Source organism: Hibiscus syriacus, unplaced genomic scaffold (genome assembly GCF_006381635.1).
Source record: "Hibiscus syriacus cultivar Baekdansim isolate YM2019G1 unplaced genomic scaffold, ASM638163v2 tig00110407_pilon, whole genome shotgun sequence".
Taxonomy (NCBI): Eukaryota; Viridiplantae; Streptophyta; class Magnoliopsida; order Malvales; family Malvaceae; genus Hibiscus; species Hibiscus syriacus.
This window is the reverse complement of record NW_024062725.1, coordinates 147601-167317: the sequence shown is the minus strand read 5'-3', so window position 1 is coordinate 167317 and position 19717 is coordinate 147601.

The following is a 19717-nucleotide window of genomic DNA, read 5'->3' as shown; positions in this document are numbered from 1 at the left end:
TATCTTGTTTTGTGGATTTGAGAGCAACTCTAATATTTTTCTTCTTCTCCTTCTCATTTGGTGTCTCTTTAATCTTATCGAGGTCCACCTCATCTTCAAGCATCATTTCATGAGTGAGGAGGGAACCGATTAGCTCTTCAAGAGTTAAGGACTTTAGGTTCTTAGCCTCGATGATTGTCGTCTTCTTGGATTGCCATGATTTTAGAAGTGAGTAAACTAACTTCCTCACAAGCTTCTCGTTTAGAATGATCTCTCCATATTATTTGAGACCATTGACAATCGTTGAGAATCTATCCGTCATAGCTTTGATATCTTCATTTGGTTTCATCCTGAAATTTTCATAGCTATGTGTTAGAAGACTAATTTTAGATTCTTTTACCTCGTCGGTGCCTTCATGAGTGACTTGTAGTTTATCCCATATTTCTTTGGCGGTTGTACAAGATGAAACTCTTCCATATTCATCTGGTCCAAGAGCACAAAATATGATATGGATGGCTTTGGAGTTGAGCTGGAACATTCTTGTCTCTCCTTCACTCCACAATCTTGGATGAGTGAGAGGCTTGATATATCCGTATTCTACAACATTCCATGCTCCCATGTCACTGACTTGAATGAAATACATCATCATATTCTTCCAATAGGCATAGTTAGCTCCATTGAAGAAAGAAGGCTTGTTGACGAGCATCGAATCGAGACCGAAGTCGACGTTTGAAGTGGAGGCTATTGATGACTTTGATTATCGATGTAACTCTTACCGAATCGAATCAAGAGGCGATTAAACCTTCAAATGAGTTAGGCTCTGATGCCAATTGTTGAGTTAATCGATTGACAAAATCGCCCAAGAGGGGGTGAATTGGCAATTAAAAATTTGGTGGAAGCTTTTGCAGAAAATTGAAAGTAATTGCACAGCGATTTAGAGTGGTTCGACTTTCTCAATCAAAGTCTACTTTCACTACCTTAGCTATCCACACTAAGGATTTTCCAACAAATTCACTAATTTGTTCTTTCTTTTGAGGCCAAAGAGATAACCTTACAACACCCTCAAGAATATACCCCAATTCTTGAGAACACTCTTTCCTAAAGAGAAGATTACAAATTTGCAAACTTACAAGGAAATCCTCACAAGGTAGATTATTTGCACAATTATAGAACAAAGAAAATAACACTCAAGAATGAATACAATTGAGTACAAGTAGTGTTCTTGAAAGAAAAATGAATATTGAATGAAAAATAGGCTTGAAATGCACAAACTTGAGGTTTGATGCTTTCTCTTTGATTCTCTCTTGATTCTAGTTGATTGTTGTTTCTTCTTGTTGATCAATGGCTTCTAAGCTTGTTTAAATACACCTTGAATCACTTCTGAACATTGGGGATCATTAATGAAGTTATTGGAGCCGTTTAAGTGTGAAAACAATTAATATTTCTGCTTGGAGCGTGGGGGGAATCGGTACCCCCTCTTAGGGAATCGATTCCCTAAGTGTAAAATTCAAATATTTCGACCGTTGAACAAGGGGGAATCGATACCCCTTAGGGGAATTGGTTCCCTCCGAGCATTATGTTTTTCTAGGAGCCAAACCATTCAGGGGGAATCGGTTCCCTCTGAGCAATCTGGAATTTTTGGCTTTGAAATGGTTCGAAATATTTTGTAAAATTGTTTTGAAATTATTTTAAGTTTAAAACTTAATTTTACACTTGAGTAAGAATTAAAAATGACATTTGAAAGATTTAGAGTAATATTTTGATATTCGAATAATTATAACGAATATACTTAGAAATCTTTTTGGAAAATCTTAAAATTCATTTATCTTAATTTGTTATATCAAAATATCAAAATGTTTTCAACAAAAATTCATACTAAAGTTAATGGTTTAAGGTACATATTTATAGTATGTCCCAATCCGGTCAGGTATGTTGCAGTACCACTTCAAGAAGATGATGATATTATAACTATGGTTGAATTACATGACTCAACAAATATTCTAATTATTGAGCTATTTGTTGAGTTGTGAAATATATCTAATGTGCATGGGTCATCAAGAAACGCGGTTGGAACTTCATCTCAAATGGCTTTCGAGAGTCATTTCGCTAACCTGACATATAGGTCGATAAACATCTTTGTGACGATGTTGGAAAGTGCAAATGAAGTTGGTGGAACATCTGAAGCCGTAGAGTATGACTTTGGAAACTGTTGGGAAGAAATATTTGATGATTCCAGTGAAGATGAAGAAACTGAGGAACCTCTTTTGGCTGAGAATGACGATATGTTCGATGATGATGAAGCTGATATCAATATTGATGAATATCTGACACCGCATCAACATACATCTCACATGCATGAGATTGATTATAAAGCAATGAAGACACCTAAATTCCCGGAGATGCCACATTTAACTTTAGGTTACATGATTGAATCGTCTGATAATCTGGTGAATTATCAGTTGGGAAGCAATATAAAGGAAAAAAGAAGCTACACTAGCGATTAAAGAGTATTTCATAGGAGGCCATGTAGATTGCAAGGTTGCGGAGTTCAACCAGAAAATTCTGTACGCGAAGTGTGTTAAATATGGGCCCGAGTATAAGTGGCTGATCAGAGTGTCCAAAATACAGAGGCATGATGCTTGGGTCATCACAATGTACAGTGGTCTACACACATATTTGCAAAACTCTATTGAACAAGACCACCGACTACTGGACTCTGATGTAATATATCAATATGTGAAGGTATTGGTTGAACAAAATCCAAAGATCCCTTGCTTGGGGTTAGCTGCATCTATTCGAGACTAGTTCGGATAAAATATAAAATACAAACCCATTTGGCATACAAAGGAGAATGCAAGAAGGTTAATATATGTCGATTGTGATTCACATACAATGAGTTACCTGATCTGTTACAAGCTATGAAACAATTCATATATGGAACCATCGTGAAGTCTCAGACCATGCTTGCATACAACCGAGAAGGTCAACTTCTTCAAGGGAAGAGAATATTTCATAGACTCTTATGGACATTCAAGTCATGCATAGAAGGTTTTTCATTTTGCAAATGTATGGTCCAAGTAGATGGTACATGATTATACGGTCAATACAGACATATAGTATTGATAGCAGTTGCGCAGGATGATCAACGAAATATATTGCCAATTACATTCACCATCGTTGAAGGGGAGACGATAGAGGCTTGGGATTTCTTTCTGACTAATCTACGTAAGTATGTCGTCCGAGAAGATGGAACTTGACATCCGATCGAGGAACAGGCCTTTTGGCAGCAATTGAATGACCGGGAAGTCGTTGGACACCTCCGCACGCATATCCCACATATTGTATCCATCATATTGGTAAGAATTTTATTGAGAAGTTTCATAACGGTTGTATTTGTAGGGAGATAGTCAGTATGGGTAAGTTTTATTTTCAGCATTTGTACCCATTTATGTGTTTGTTTATAAATTGACTTTAACACAATATATATTTTGAAAAAGGATATGAACTACGCCAACCAAATTTTGACAAGAGATTGGAGGATTTGAAGGTCATAGATGAGCACGTTTGGAAATAAGCGTCGAAAATTGAGCGGGAGAAGTGGTCACAAGCATACGATGGTGGTCAACGATACAGACACATGACTACAAACCTTGCTAAGGCCATTAATTCAGTACTAAACGGTACACGACATATACCAATAGCAGTGTGGTGAAAGAATCATACTTTAGGTTGGCTAAAGTTTGGTCTGATAAAGGGAAAGAGATCCAGTGTTTGATAAATCGAGGTAAAATCTAGGCTTTGACGGTGGTAGAAGCAATAGAAGAAAATGAACGTATGACACTCTCAATGTTTGTTCATGACTTCGATCGAATTGGACATACTTTTATTGTCATCACATGCATGCGTCGCAACGAAAGAACAGATCGTGAATCATTTACAGTTAATTTACAACAAAGATAGTGTGGTTGTGGCCACTTTCAGGTGTGGAGATATCCATGTGCTCATGCAGTCACTGCATGTATGCATACTGGAATCAATTCATACACTTATGTTAATGAGTGCTTTCACCTACAGAGCATATTAAATATATACAACCATAAGTTCAGACCGATCCCAAATGAATCTTATTGGGAGAATCGACATCATGATAAATGATTGTCAAATCCAGTGCTTCGTAGAAGTCCGACGGGTCGACCTGAATCTACTCGTATTCATACCAGTATGGATATCCATATTAGAGAGAAAGGTCAACCGAAGAGATATGGATTATGTAGAGGTGAAGGTCATTCAAAAAGAAATTATTCAAACCTTCCACTGTACATGCCTCACTAGTAATCTTATTTCTATTTGAACGATTAATTGAATTTCTTGCGCAAATACCTTGTCATCGGCAAGCGAATGAACGATTGGCAACATCAATATTTGTTCATGAATTTGATCGAATTGGACATACTTTTACTGTCATTGCATGCATACATCATAATGAATTTCACCGAATGTTTTTAAATGATTTAATGATTTAATAATAATGATTTAATGCTATTGATTTAATAATAATTACTAATAATGATTTAATATTAATGATTTAATAATAATATTTAATTATTTAATACTAATGATTTAATAATAATTTAATGATTTGATACTAATGATTTAATAATAATTACTAATAATGAAAATAAAATAATTATTAATAATGATTTAATAATGATTACTAATTTAATAATATTTAATGATTTGATACTAATGATTTAATAATGATTACTAATAATGAAATTATAATAATTACTAATAATGATTTAATAATACTACTAATAATGATTTAATAATGATTATTTAAGGCAATGATTATTCACGTAAAAAATATTTAATATTTTTATTTTAATATTTAAATGAAATCTTTAATTTTATATTTTAATATTTAAATGGAATCTTTAATTTAATTTTTTAATATTTTAAATTAAATCTTTAATTTTTATTTTAATATTTAAATATAAATTTCATTGTTCCATAAACGATATATAAATATATCTCATTTATTTAATAATAATTCAAACATATAAAGTGTCATCGGCAAGCGAATGAGCGATTGACAACATCAATGCTTTCATGAATTTGATCGAATTGGACATACTTTTATTGTCATTGCATGCATACGTCGTAGTGAATTTGATTGAATGTTTTTAAATGATTTAATAATAATGATTTAATTTTATTGATTTAATAATAATTACTAACAATGATTTAATAATAATATTTAATGATTTAATAATAATAATTTAATAATGATTACTAATTTAATAATATTTAATGATTTGATACTAATGATTTAATAATGATTACTAATAATGAAATTATAATAATTACTAATAATGATTAAATGAAATCTTTAATTTTATATTTTAATATTTAAATGAAATCTTTAATTTTTTTTATTTTAATATTTAAATATAAATTTCATTGTACCATGAACGATATATAAATATATCTCATTTATTTAATAATAATTCAAACATATAAAGTGTTTACAACTCTTGTCGGTGTCGAGATGTTGTTGAATAATAATGTTGAGGTCCACATCGGTTTCGTTGTGGTTGTTGCACTTGTTCAGGAGTTTGTTCATCATAACCAACTTGCTCATTCACCGAGGGCATATGATTCGGTGTTGTAAATATATGTCCACCACCACCATGCTCTCCCATCTAAGGACAAATACTCATATTTGACATCATAGATGTCATCTGATCAAAATCATATGTTGCTCCAAACATGAGAAAGAACATGGGTGATTGATGAGGAACAAGCTGAGGAGTGTAAGGCGTAACACCAGAATCACCAAACACTTGATGAAATGATCTTGTGGGATCAAAAGATTCTAGTGGGATAGTATCCATTGATGCTTGTTCTGCTCCATTGTGAGAAGAACTCCCACTCACAGTCCTTTTTGATTTCTCGGTTTTGCCAAATTTTTTCTTATACTCTATAAATTGTCGTCTTTATCTGTTCATTGTCAATAACTACTTTCCATGTTCCCAAAAATAATTCAGGTAACCCGAACTCTGGAAGTCAAAGTCATTCGCTTGTATGGGAGTGAGCGTTGGCAAGTATGAACCCCTGTTGTTCTAATGATTGATATGGTTGGCATGCCTCACAGACCAATCCTCACCGACCCTACCAGGTCCATCTAATCTGTGGAGAGCTTCATGATTCTCTGGAATTCCTAGAATAGGTTGGTGGAAGCCGAACTGCCTCAACACTCTATCGAAAAATTGGAGCTCCACAAATATGAAATGGTTCAATGGTGTAACAACACACCAATATTGACAACCCTCCCAAACATGTTACAGTACGCACAACATAATTTCTCCATCATCACGGCCTCCAAATAAACTATAAAACAAAATTATATAGTTATTAATTAATTAAATAATTATAAAATTCAACTAAATAAATAAAAAAAATATTAGAAATATAATAAAAAATAAATTTGCTAATTAATTATATATATACCTCAACTTTGCATTTGATGTCCATCTTAAATCTAAACTTTTTCACATTATTGTGCGCCAACCATGTTCCTTCTATTTTATGCCTCCATCTGTATACTAATCAAAATAAAATTCTCTAATTATTTTTCCTTTACAAAACATTCTTTAATTAAATTAAGATAAAAAAAATTTAAATAAAAAAATTACCTTATGGCAAGAGGAAAGTCAACTGCAGTTCGGCTAATCGATGTTAACCATGGAATTCTGTGTCAGGCCCACGATTGTAATAACATCATACATCCACCGATTTCAGTCGTATACGCATCATTTACAAGTAATGATGCCTTGCAATTCTCACGATACAAGAAAGTCAATATTGCCGATCCCTAACTATACTGACGAGTAATAAAAAAGTTATCCAAAAACAGAAGATATTGTATATGGACAAGATTACTAGATTTATCTGGCATCAAGATTCCCCGATAAACCGTAATATATATGCTCGAGTTGCATATATAATGTCTTGCTCAGTACAATAAGGACTGAGCTTAAACTCATTTGCCAACCAGAATAATCTCACCCGTGACCTTTTTGTTAATGTTTTTTCTCGTACCTTCCCAAGGTACTCCCCACATATTGCAAACACGTCATGATCATTATTTCCCACCACTGCCATTCTATTTTTATGCACCCTGAGTTGTAAAGCCACATCATCCAAAGTGATCGTGAAGATGAAATGTATGAGTTTCTAGTCTCCACTGTTCAATTAATGCACTGATCAAACCGGGGACCAACCTAAATTCTCTTACAAATGTGACATCGTAAAAGCCCATCATTTTTAAATTATCGACAATACGTTGATCTGGCATCTCACAATTGGTAAGTAGACAACGAAGGACTCGTTGTTTGTCATCCTGTAATTTATTAATCCATGTAATTAGAATTAATTCATCATTCTCAAATAAAAAATATTATTCGATCATAATACCAGTGCTCCCAAATGACTAGAAATGTGTCGACCATCTAGCCTCAAAAGAACATTTTCTTCTGTCATGCTTTAACAAATCTAGAAAAAAATTAAATATTCCAATTATAATATTAATCATAATTAAAGAAAATTTAAACACAAAATCTGTTCAATCAAAATAACTAGTCTCATAATTTATATTACTCAATAACAAAATAAAAAATATAATTTAAACTAAACTTACCAAACTACCAAATACAACTTAATATATAAAATCAAAATAAATAGTTTAATATTTATAATTAAAATTTAAAACCAAAATTATAGTAGAAATACACGAAAAATATATATTAAACTTACCAAACCACTCAAATACAATTTAATATGCAAAATAAAAATAAATAGTCTAATTATTTTATATTTACAATAAAAACCCTAATCAATATATTTCACACACAACTTACTAAACCACTCAAATACGATTTAATCCCTAAACTTACCAAATAACACAAATATAGTTCAATCTGTAAAATAAAAAAAAAATTATCTAATTAATTTCTATTTAAAATTAAAATAATGGAACAATAAAATTTACATAAAACTTACCAAATATTCGAATTATTTCTTCCTTTGTTCGAACTTTTTTTTATCTTTTTTTCCCGAATTGACTCTCGAACATGCAAGCTTTTCTTCTATTATTTTTTAACTTCTCCCCGAACTCCCAACACCACCCCATCCCAATATTTATAAATCCAATTCGGTGCCATTATTGCTGCATAATGGCACCATTATTGGTGCCCATTATTGATGCACAATGGCACCATTATTGGTGCCCAAAGCATTGCGCCTCATACAGAGAAATTTGCTGCATGCAGAGATTCCTCACGTCCCGACCCCCCATGCAACAATAGAGAAATCACGTTCCCACACAGAGAAATCGCACTAGAGACGCCAAGAAATCCACAGGTATTCTCTACCCTATTTAGCTTGAAGACGCTGAGAAATCACGTGGGATTCTGCATGCAACATTTTGGTTTGAAGACGCCAAGAGATCCTTGGGTCTTCAGGTAAGAAATATAGATTTCACCCCATTTGGGGAAATAATCAGCTAAGTGTATTATTTGGGGAATTAAACCTCCCAAAATTACCGAAATAATCCATTTGGGGAGGTTTAATTCCCCAAATAATACCCTTAGCTGATTATTTCCCCAAATATGATGAAATCTATAGTACTTACCCAAAGACCCTAGGATCTCTCTGCGTCTTCAGGCCAAAATGTTACATGCAGAATCCCATGTGATTTCTCGACGTCTTCAGGTTAAATAGGGTAGAGAAGACCTGTGGATTTCTTGGCGTCTTCAGTGTGATTTCTCTGCGTGGGAACGTGATTTCTCTGCTGTTGCATGGGGGCGGGACGTGAGGAATCTCTGCATGCAGCAGATTTCTCTGCATGAGGCGTAGTGCTTTGGGCGCCAATAATGGTGCCATTGTGTATCAATAATGGGCACCAATAATGGTGCCATTGCGCATCAATAATGGCACCGAATTGGATTTATAAATATGGGGATGAGGTGGTGTTGGGAGTTTGGGGAGAAGTTAGAAAAGCATAGAAGAAAAATTTGCATGTTCTAGAGTCATTTCGAAAAAAAAGAGATAAAAAAGTTCGAACAAATGAAGAAATAATTCGAATATTTGGTAAGTTTTATGTAAATTTTATTGTTCCATTATTTTAATTTTAAATAGAAATTAATTAGATAATTTTTTTATTTTACAGATTGAACTATATTTGTGTTGTTTCGTAAGTTTAGGGATTAAATCGTATTCGATTGATTTGGTAAGTTTAATTTATATTTTTCGTGTATTTCTAGTGTAATTTTGGTTTTCAATTTTAATTATAAATATTAGACTATTTATTTTGATTTTATATATTAAGTTGTATTTGAGTAGTTTTGTAAGTTTAGTTTAAATTATATTTTTGATTTTTTTATTGAGTAATATAAATTATGAGACTAGTTATTTTGATTTAACAGATTTTTGTGTTTAAATTTTCTTTAATTATGATTAATATTATAATTGGAATATTTAATTTTTTATAGATTTGTTGAAGCACGGCAGAAGAAAATGTTCTTTTGAGGCTAGATGGTCGACACATTTCTAATCATTTGGGAGCACTGATATTATGATCGAATAATATTTTTTATTTGAGAACGGTGAATTAATTCTAATTACATGAATTAACAAATTGTAGGATGACGAACAACGAGTCCTTCGTTGTCGACTTACCAATTGTGAGATGCCAGATGAACGTATTGTTGATAATTTAAAAATGGTAGGCTTTTACGATGTCACATGTGTAAGAGAATTTAGGTTGGTCCCCAGTTTGATCAGTGCATTAATTGAACGATGGATACCATAAACTCATACATTTTATCTTCCGTGTGGTGAATGTACGATCACTTTGGAGGATGTGGCTTTACAACTAGGGGTGCCTACAAATGGAATGGCATTGGGGGAAATAATGATCATGCTGTGTCTGCAATATGTGGGGAGTACCTTGGGAAGGTACCAGAAAAAACATTAACAAAAAGGTCACGGGTGAGATTATCGTGGTTGGAAAATGAGTTTAAGCTCAACCCTTATTGTATTGAGCAAGAAATTATATATGCAACTCGAGCATATATATTACGATTGATCGGGGGAATCTTGATGCTGGATAAATCCAGTAATCTTATCCATATACAATATCTTTCATTTTTGGGTAACTTTTTATTACACGTCAGTATAGTTGGGGATCGACAATATTGGTGTTCTTGTCTCGCAAGATGTGCAAGGCGTCATTACTTGTAAATGATGCGTATACGACTGAAATCGGTGTATGATGTTATTACAATCATGGGCCTGGCATAGAATTCCAAGGTTAACACCGATTAGCCGAACTGCAGTTGACTTTCCTCTTGTCGGAAGGTAATTTTTTATTTAAAATTTTTTATCTTAATTTAATTAAAGAATATTTTTAAAGGAAAAATAATTAGAGAATTTTATTTTGATTGGTATACAGATTGAGGCATAAAATAGAAGGAACGGGGTTGGCGTACAATAATGTTAAAGAATTTAGATTTAAGATGGACATCAAATGCAAAGTTGAGGTATATATATAATTAATTAGCGAATTTATTTTTATTATGTTTTTAATATTTTTTTTATTTATTTAGTTGAATTTTATAATTATTTAATTAATTAATAACTATATAATTTTATTTTATAGTTTATTTGGAGGTCGTACGATGATGGAGAAATTATGTTTTGCGTACCGCAACATGTTTGGGAGGGTTGTTAATATTGGTGTGCTGTTACACTATTGATCCATTTCGCATTTGTGGGGTTCCAATTTTCCGATAGAATGTTGAGACAGTTCGACTTCCACCAACCTTTCCAGGAATTCTAGAGAATCATGACGCTCTCCACAGATTAGATGGGCGGGGTAGGGTCGGTGAGGATTGGTCTGTGAGTCATGCCAACCATATCAATCATTAGAACAACACGGGTTCATACTTGCCAACGCTCACTCCCATACAAGCGGATGACTTTGACTTTTAGAGTTCGGATTACTTGAATTATTATTAGGAACATGGAAAGTCGTTCTTGACAACGAGCAGAGGAAGACAACAATTTATAGAATATAAGAAAAAATTTGGTAAACCCGAGAAACCAAAAAGGACTGGGAGTGGGAGTTCTTCTTACCATGGAGCAGAACAAACAGTAATGGATACTTTCCCACCAGAAACTTTTGATCCCACATGATCATTTCATCAAGTGTTTGGTGATTCTGGTGTTACGCCCTACACTCCTCAGCTTGTTCCTCATCAATCACTCATGTTCTCTCCCATGTTTGGGGTAACATATGATTTTGATCAGATGACATCTGTGATTACAAATATGAGTATTTGTCATCAGTTGGGTGAGCATAATGGTGGTGGGCATATATTTACAACATCGGATCATATGCCCTCGGTGAATGAGCAGGTTGGTTATGATCAACAAACTCCTGAACAAGAGCAACGACCACAACGAAACCGACGTGCGTCTCAACATTATTATTCAACAACAACCTGACACCGACAAGAGTTCTAAACACTTTATATGTTTGAATTATTATTAAATAAATGAGATATATTTATATATCGTTCATGGTACAATGAAATTTATATTTAAATATTAAATAAAAAATTAAAGATTTAATTTAAATATTAAAATATAAAATTAAAGATTTCATTTAAATATTAAAATACAAAAATAAAGATTTCATTTAAATATTAAAATAAAAATATTAAATATTATTCACAGTTTAAAGATTTCATTTAATCATTATTTAATCATTATTAGTAATTATTATAATTTCATTATTATTAATTATTATTAAATCATTAGTATCAAATCATGAAATATTATTAAATTAGTAATCATTATTAAATCATTAGTATCAAATAATTAATTATTATTAAATCATTAAATATTATTATTAAATCATTAGTATTAAATCATTATTAGTAATTATTATTAAATCAATAACATTAAATTATTATTATTAAATCATTAAATCATTTAAAAATATTCGATCAAATTCATTACAACGTATGCATGCGATGACAGTAAAAGTATGTCCAATTTGATCAAATTCATGAACAAACATTGATGTTGTCAATCATTCATTCACTTGCCGATGACACTTTATATGTTTGAATTATTATTAAATAAATAAGATAAATTTATATATCGTTCATGGAACAATGAAATTTATATTTAAATATTGAAATAAAAATTAAAGATTTAATTTAAATATTAAAATAAAAATATTAAATAGAAAAATATTAATTTTTTATGTGAATAATCATTGCCTTAAATAATCATTATTATGTCATTATTAAATCATTATTAGAAATCATTATTAAATTATTATTAATAATTATTATAATTTCATTATTAGTAATTATTATTAAATCATTAATATCAAATCATTAAATATTATTAAATTAGTAATCATTATTAAATCATTAGTAGCAAATCATTAAATTATTATTATTAAATCATTAGTATTAAATCATTGAATTTTATTATTAAATTATTAGTATTAAATCAATATTAGTAATTATTATTAAATCAATAACATTAAATCATTATTATTAAATCATTTAAAAATATTCGATCAAATTCATTACGACGTATGCATGCAATAACAATAAAAGTATGTTCAATTCGATCAAATTCATGAACAAACATTGATGTTTCCAATCGCTCATTCGCTTGTCGATGACGGGGTATTGGCGCAAGAAATTCAATTATTCGTTCAAATAGAAATAAAATTACTAGTGAGGCTTGTACCGTGGAAGGTTTGAATAATTACTTTTTGAATGACCTTCACCTTTACATAATCCACATCTCTTCGGTTGATCTTTCTCTCTAATATGGATATTCATACTAGTATGAATACGGGTAGATTCAGGTCGACCCGTCGAACTTCTACGAAGCAGTGGATTTGACAATAATTCATCATGATGTCGATTCTCCAAATAAGATTCATTTTAGATCCGTCTGAACTCATGGTTGTACATATTTAATATCATCTGTAGGTGAAAACACTCATCAACATTAAGTGTATGAATTGATTCTAGTATGCTTATATACAGCGACTGCATGAGCACACAGATATCTCCACGCCTGAAAGTGGCCATAATCACACCTTTTTTGTTGTAAATTAATTGTAAATGATTCTCGATATACTCCTTCGTTGAGATGTATGCATGCAATAACAACAAAAGTACGTCCAATTTGATCGAAGTCATGAACAAACATTGAGGTTTCCATACGCTCATTTTCTTCCATTGCTTCTACCACCGTCGGAGCCCAAATTTTACCTCGATTTATCAGACACTCGATCTCTTTCCCTTTATCAGACCAAACTTTAGCCAACCTTAAGTATGTCTCTTTCAATACACTCGCTATTGGGAGATGGTGTGTACCTTTTAGTACTGAATTAATGGCCTCAACAAGGTTTGTAATCATGTGTTCGTATTGCCGACCACCATCGTATGCTTACGACCACTTCTCCCGCTCGATTTTTGACGCCCACTTCCAAACGCGCTCATTTATGACCTTCAAATCCTCCAATCTCTTGTCAAAATTTGGTTGGCGTAGTTCATATCCTGTTTCAAAAATAGATATTGTGTTAAAGTCAATTTATAAACAAACACATAAATGGGTACAAATGCTGAAAATAAAACGTACCCATGCTGACTATCTCCCTACGAATATGGTTATGAAACTTCTCAATATAATTCTTACCAATATAACGGATACAATATGCGGGATATACGTGTGGAGGTGTCCAACGACTTTCCGGTCGTTCAATTAATGCCAAAAGGCTTGTTCCTCAATCGGATATCAAGGAAACTCCATCTTCTTGGATGACATACTTACGTAGATTAGTCAGAAAGAAGTCTCAAGCCTCTGTCGTCTCTACTTCAACGATGGCAAATGCAATTGGGAATATATTTCATTGACCATCCTGCGCAACTACTATTAATAATATATGTATGTATTGTCCGTATAACCATGTACCATCTACTTGGACCATACGTTTTCAAAATGGAAAAACTTATATGCATGACTTGAATGCCCATAAGAGTCTATGGAATATTCTCTTCCCATGAAGAAGTTGACATTCTCGGTTGTATGCAGGCATGGTCTGAGACTTCACGATGGTTCCAGGTATGAATTGTTTCATAGCTTGTAACAAATCAGGTAATTCATTGTATGATGTATCCCAATCGCCATATATCAACCTCCTTGCCTTCTCTTTCGCATTCGAAACGAGTTTGTATTTTACATTGTATCTGAACTGGTCTCGAATTGATGCAGCTAACACCAAGCAAGTGATCATTGGATTTTGTTCAACCAACACCTTCACATATTGACATATTACATCAGAGTCCAGTAGTCGGTGGTCTTGTTCGATAGAGTTTTGCAAATATGTGTGTGGACCATTGTACCTTGTGATGACCAAGCATATTGCCTATGCATTTTGGACACTCTGATCAGCCACTTACACTCGGACCCATATTTAACACACTTCGCGTACAGAGTTTTCTGGTTGGACTCTGCAACCTTGCAATCTACATGGACTCTCTTCTTTTTTTCCAATATATTGCTTTTCAACTGATAATTCACCAGAGTTATCGGACGATTTAATCATGTAGCTTGAAGTTAAATGTGGCATCTCCGGGAATTCAGGTGCCTTCATTGCTTCATAATCAATCTCTTTCATGTGAAGGGTAGGTTGATACTGTTTCAGATATTCATCAATATTGATATCAGCTTCATCACCATCGAACATATCGTCATCCTCAGCCAAAAGAGGTTCCTCAGTTTCTTCATCTTCATTGGAATCATCAAGTATTTCTTCCCAGCGGTTTTCGGCGTTATACTCTGCGGCTCCAGATGTTCCACCAACTTCATTTGCACTTTCGAACATCGCCACAAAGTTGTTCATCGACATATATGTTGAGTTATCGAAATGACTCTTGAAAGCCATTTGAGATGAAGTTCCAACTACATTTCTTGATGACCCAGGCACATTAGATATATTATACAACTCAGCAAATAACTCAATAATTGGAATATTTGTTGAGTCATGTAATTCAACCATAGTTATAATATCATCATCTTCTTGAAGTGGTATTGCAACATACCTGACTAGATTGGGACATACCATAAATTTGTACCTCAAACCTTCAACTTTAGCACAAAGTTTTCTTTTTATCCTCTCCTTCATCTCTACAAATGTGATGTCCCTTTAAACATCATATTTATAGAACAATCGTGAAAAAATTGTTGCTCATTTTCTCTACACGTAAAAATATAGATATTCAGAATAAATTACATTCATAATTATAATAAAAATTAATTATTTACAAAATTATAAATAATAAATGTAAATATGTTAACAATTTTTTTTAAATAATGCTTAAATACTATGATTACATTATATTAATGATTAAATTTATTTCTTCATATTTTTTATAACTACTTATTATTACTTCAAATTTATTACTCACTAATTCATTATACTTTTCTGTGCAACCACCAACCTACCCGGGATGTTAATGGATAATTAATAACCACCAACCTACCCGAGTTATTAAAGGATAATTATTAACCACCAACTACCAACCTATTGATATTATTAATGAATAATTAATACAACAATTATTTTTTTTCATTATAATAAATTTTATTTTTCTACTACAAATACTAAATTTATTACTTCGGATTTTTTTTATACCTACTTATTATTACTTCGAATTTATGACTCCCTAATTCATTATACTTTCTTGTTCAACCACCAATCGAGAACCTACTCGGATCATTCATGGATAATTAATAACCACCAATCACCAACCTACCCAGGTTATTAATGGATAATTAATTACTCGTGTCATTATTTTTCGTCATTATAATAAATATTATTTTTCTACTACAAATATTAAATCAAATATGTTCATCTAAATATCTTAAAATTTCTACTACAAATACTTTATTGAATTGTTTAATTTTTAATTCTATTAACGATAAAAATCTATTTATTTATTTTATTCATAGGAATTAATGAGAACAAATATACGAAAATTTTAAATTATTTTTTTAAAATAGGAATCAAATTTAAATTTTAAAATTTTAATTTAACAATAATACTCAAATATATGATTAACTTTGTGAAGCTAGAAAATAGAATTCGGTACTTAAATTTCAGTAAAAAGAGCCACATAAGCACTAGATGTAAAACTTATAACAGATACGATTGCCAAACCTGCAACATCGGGAAAAAACAATGCAAAGAAATAAGATAACTATAAAAACACTGGATTTTTAACAAATATATACACATAAAAGGTAAACATAAAATTTAAAATAAAAATAATGGAACAAAAAAATTTACATAAAACTTACCAAATATTCGAATTATTTCTTCTTTTGTTCGAACTTTTTTATATCCTTTTTCCCTTACTCTCTAGCCATGCAAGCTTTCTTCCTTTCTTTTTTAACTCTACCCTTATTCTCTCCCGAACTCCCAACACCACATATTTATAAACCCTATAATTCAAACTTATTTCTCCCTATTACTGGTACCGACGCATGCATGAATTTCCCGATCCCATGCGCATTCTTCACGCTGCTGCATGCACTTTGCACAGACGTAGAGATTCCCACACCATGCCATACAGGCAGCAGCTGTCCCACGCAGCAGAGATTCTTCACGTTCACAACCCCCCATGCATAGAGAAATCATGTTGAAGACGTAGAGAAATCCACAGGTCTTATCAACCCTATTTAGACTGAAGACGTCGAGAAATCACGTAGGATTCTACATGCAACATTTTGGCTTGAAGAAGCCAAGAGATCCTAAGGTCTTCAGGCAATTACTGTAGATTTCACCCCATTTGGGGAAATAATCAGCTAAGTGTATTATTTGGGGAATTAAACATCCCTAAATGAAATATTTCGACACTTTTGCTAATGAATAAGATATTTTGGTGCAAAAGTTTATATTTAAATCAGAGAACCAGGAAACTATTTTGGTTACTCATCAACCCGCTTAATCGACCCATAACAAGCCTTAACTTGAGCCATTAACATTTTCAACCTCAGATCAGTAACCCGAGCCAAAAACGACAACAACCTTCTCTCATATGGTAACAACAGTGATAGTGTTCCAACATCGTCGAGCTCTGATAGTGTTGAACGACCACTGTGCAAGTTTGTTCATGCACCGTGTCGTCACCTGTAACCAAACGACCAAGGAATAACATCCAGGCAGAAAGAAGCTACAAGAAATGAAATACAAAGGTCAATGGGGGTACGTATTTCGATTCCCGATGATTTCGATATTGGTTGGAAGATCTGTGCGACAAGAAGAGTGGTATGGTAGCGAGGATCAACATACTATAAACATGGCTCCATCGTACGGTTGTCGACAGCAAGCAAAAACCTTTTATTTACATAAAGCTAAACATTTTTCGATAGATCCACGACCATCCATGGAGTTTCTCGACGAACAGATAACAGATTCATGGAGAGAAGACCAAGGCACTTCGAACGGGGAAAAACTTTTGAGATAATGTTATGAAATAAATTAATTCACGAGCTAATGCACTCCCAAGATTAATTGCTCAAATAGGGTGAAATCCACAGTGTTAGCCGTAGGTCGCCAAGCACTCCGGGCGACCTTGTAGGTCGCCAAGCACTCCGGGCGACCTTGTAGGTCGCCATGCACTCCTGGCGACCTTGTAGGTCACCATACACTCCGGGCGACCTACCCTTGCTCAAACAGAGAGAATGAACGTGTTGCATGGCACATGCACGTCCCAACACATAGGTCGCCATGCCCTCCGGGCGACCTACCCTCGCTCGGCTTCCCTCGGATTCCCTCGCATAGCTTGCTCGGTTGCCCTCGGATGCCCTCGCATAGCTCGTTCGGATGGCCTCGGTCGGATGGCCTCAGATGCTCTCGGATGGCCTCGGTCGGATGGCCTCAGATGCCCAGCGTGTTGGGACGTGCATGGCACATGCAATCTCTTGTAGCTCGCCGGGAAGACATGGAGACCTAGTAGGTCGCCCGGAAGGCATGGCGACCTACGGCCAACACTGTGGATTTCACCTTATTTGAGCAATTAATCTTGGGAGTGCTTTATCTCGTGAATTAATTTTTTCCAAAACATTATCTCGAAAGTTTTGCCCTTCGAACGGTGTAACTTGGATTTTTGTTGGCAATCATCGATGATGGCTGACACGGTGGTCATCAGTGTTTGAATAATGGCTGATGAAGATTCTTTGTCTTCCTACAGAGCTTTCGGTTGGGGGAGAATTTAAAAGAAATAAAATAAATTGAGAAATAAAGAATTGTTCAGGAGCACGTGGTTTTGGAGATTGTTAATAAAGTGAGAATGGAACAATTACAAGGTAAATCATCCAAGTTTGGTAAAAGCTTAAGCTTGTTTTATAACTTTCATATTGTTATGATTATGCCATAATTGTTTTAAATTTTACTTCAAAGGTCACGTGGTTTTTGGAAATGGAGATGGTCAAATCACAGTTTCAATCCTCTATTTTCGGTAAGATTTTGATTTTTGTTATCCGATTTTAGTATTCAGCCTAGCTTTGATAGTTTAGATTATTTCATTTTAGCCCTGATTTTAGTAATTAAATATTATAGTAGCATCATCAGTTTCTAGTTTTACCAATTGGGTCCTCAAATTATTTTTTAGATTCTAATAAGTTATTTTTATGACGAGAGAAATTATGTTGGGGATAGAGTTCGTATATTTGATGGTCCGGGTACATGAGAGAAAAATTAGAAGCTCGACCCAATACCTCATGATCCATTTGTACACGTAAGATTTGATCAGTCGTATGGTTATATAACCCTTATAAATAATTCGTTTAAAATATTACTCGCGCAATAACTCTGTTATTATATAATTTAGGATTGTGCACTATTGTAAAGCGTAAAGAGATGAGTACTCAGTAGAACTCCTGATCCGACCCGTTTTGCGATGTGTGTTCCTTGTGTGCCAGCTGATCTGATTTAATTTCACATGATTTATCTGTTTCAAGCTTGATTTCTGATTTAATGAAGTTTTAAGCCTATTTGTCTGATTCGTGTTCTCTGGTTATTGTTTTTACTGAATTGATATCTGCTGGAACCCTGATTTCTTTGTTACTGTTTAAAAACTATTCTCTTTGGGGTACTCTGGAATCCGGTACGAAGTCTCTGCAGGTTCAACTCCGATCAAGCTGGTAATTCCTCATGAGGTTCAACACCGATCAAGCTAGTAATTTTTTATGGACCTAAGGCAGCCCTTGGGTGGGGTAATGGGCCTAGTGGTAAGATCTTATGGACCCTAAGGTACTCCTTTAGGGTAGCTCCTCTACTATGTGCATTGGGTAAGTCCTTATGGGCATGAGGGCACACCCCTCAGGTGGGCACCATCGCTTTGGCTAGGATAAAACCTTATGAACCCAAGGTGCTCCCTTAGGTTGGCACCTATGCCACTTGGGGTCTAGGGTAAGTCCTTATGAATGCAGTTCTGAGGAGTTGCATATGGCGTACGATTGGAGTGTTGTTTTGTATTTTAAACTACAACTATACTATCGTTTTCATAACTTTGATAATGAACATATTTTGAAACTTAACTGTATGTTTTTATTTTGTACTGCTGGAACACACTGA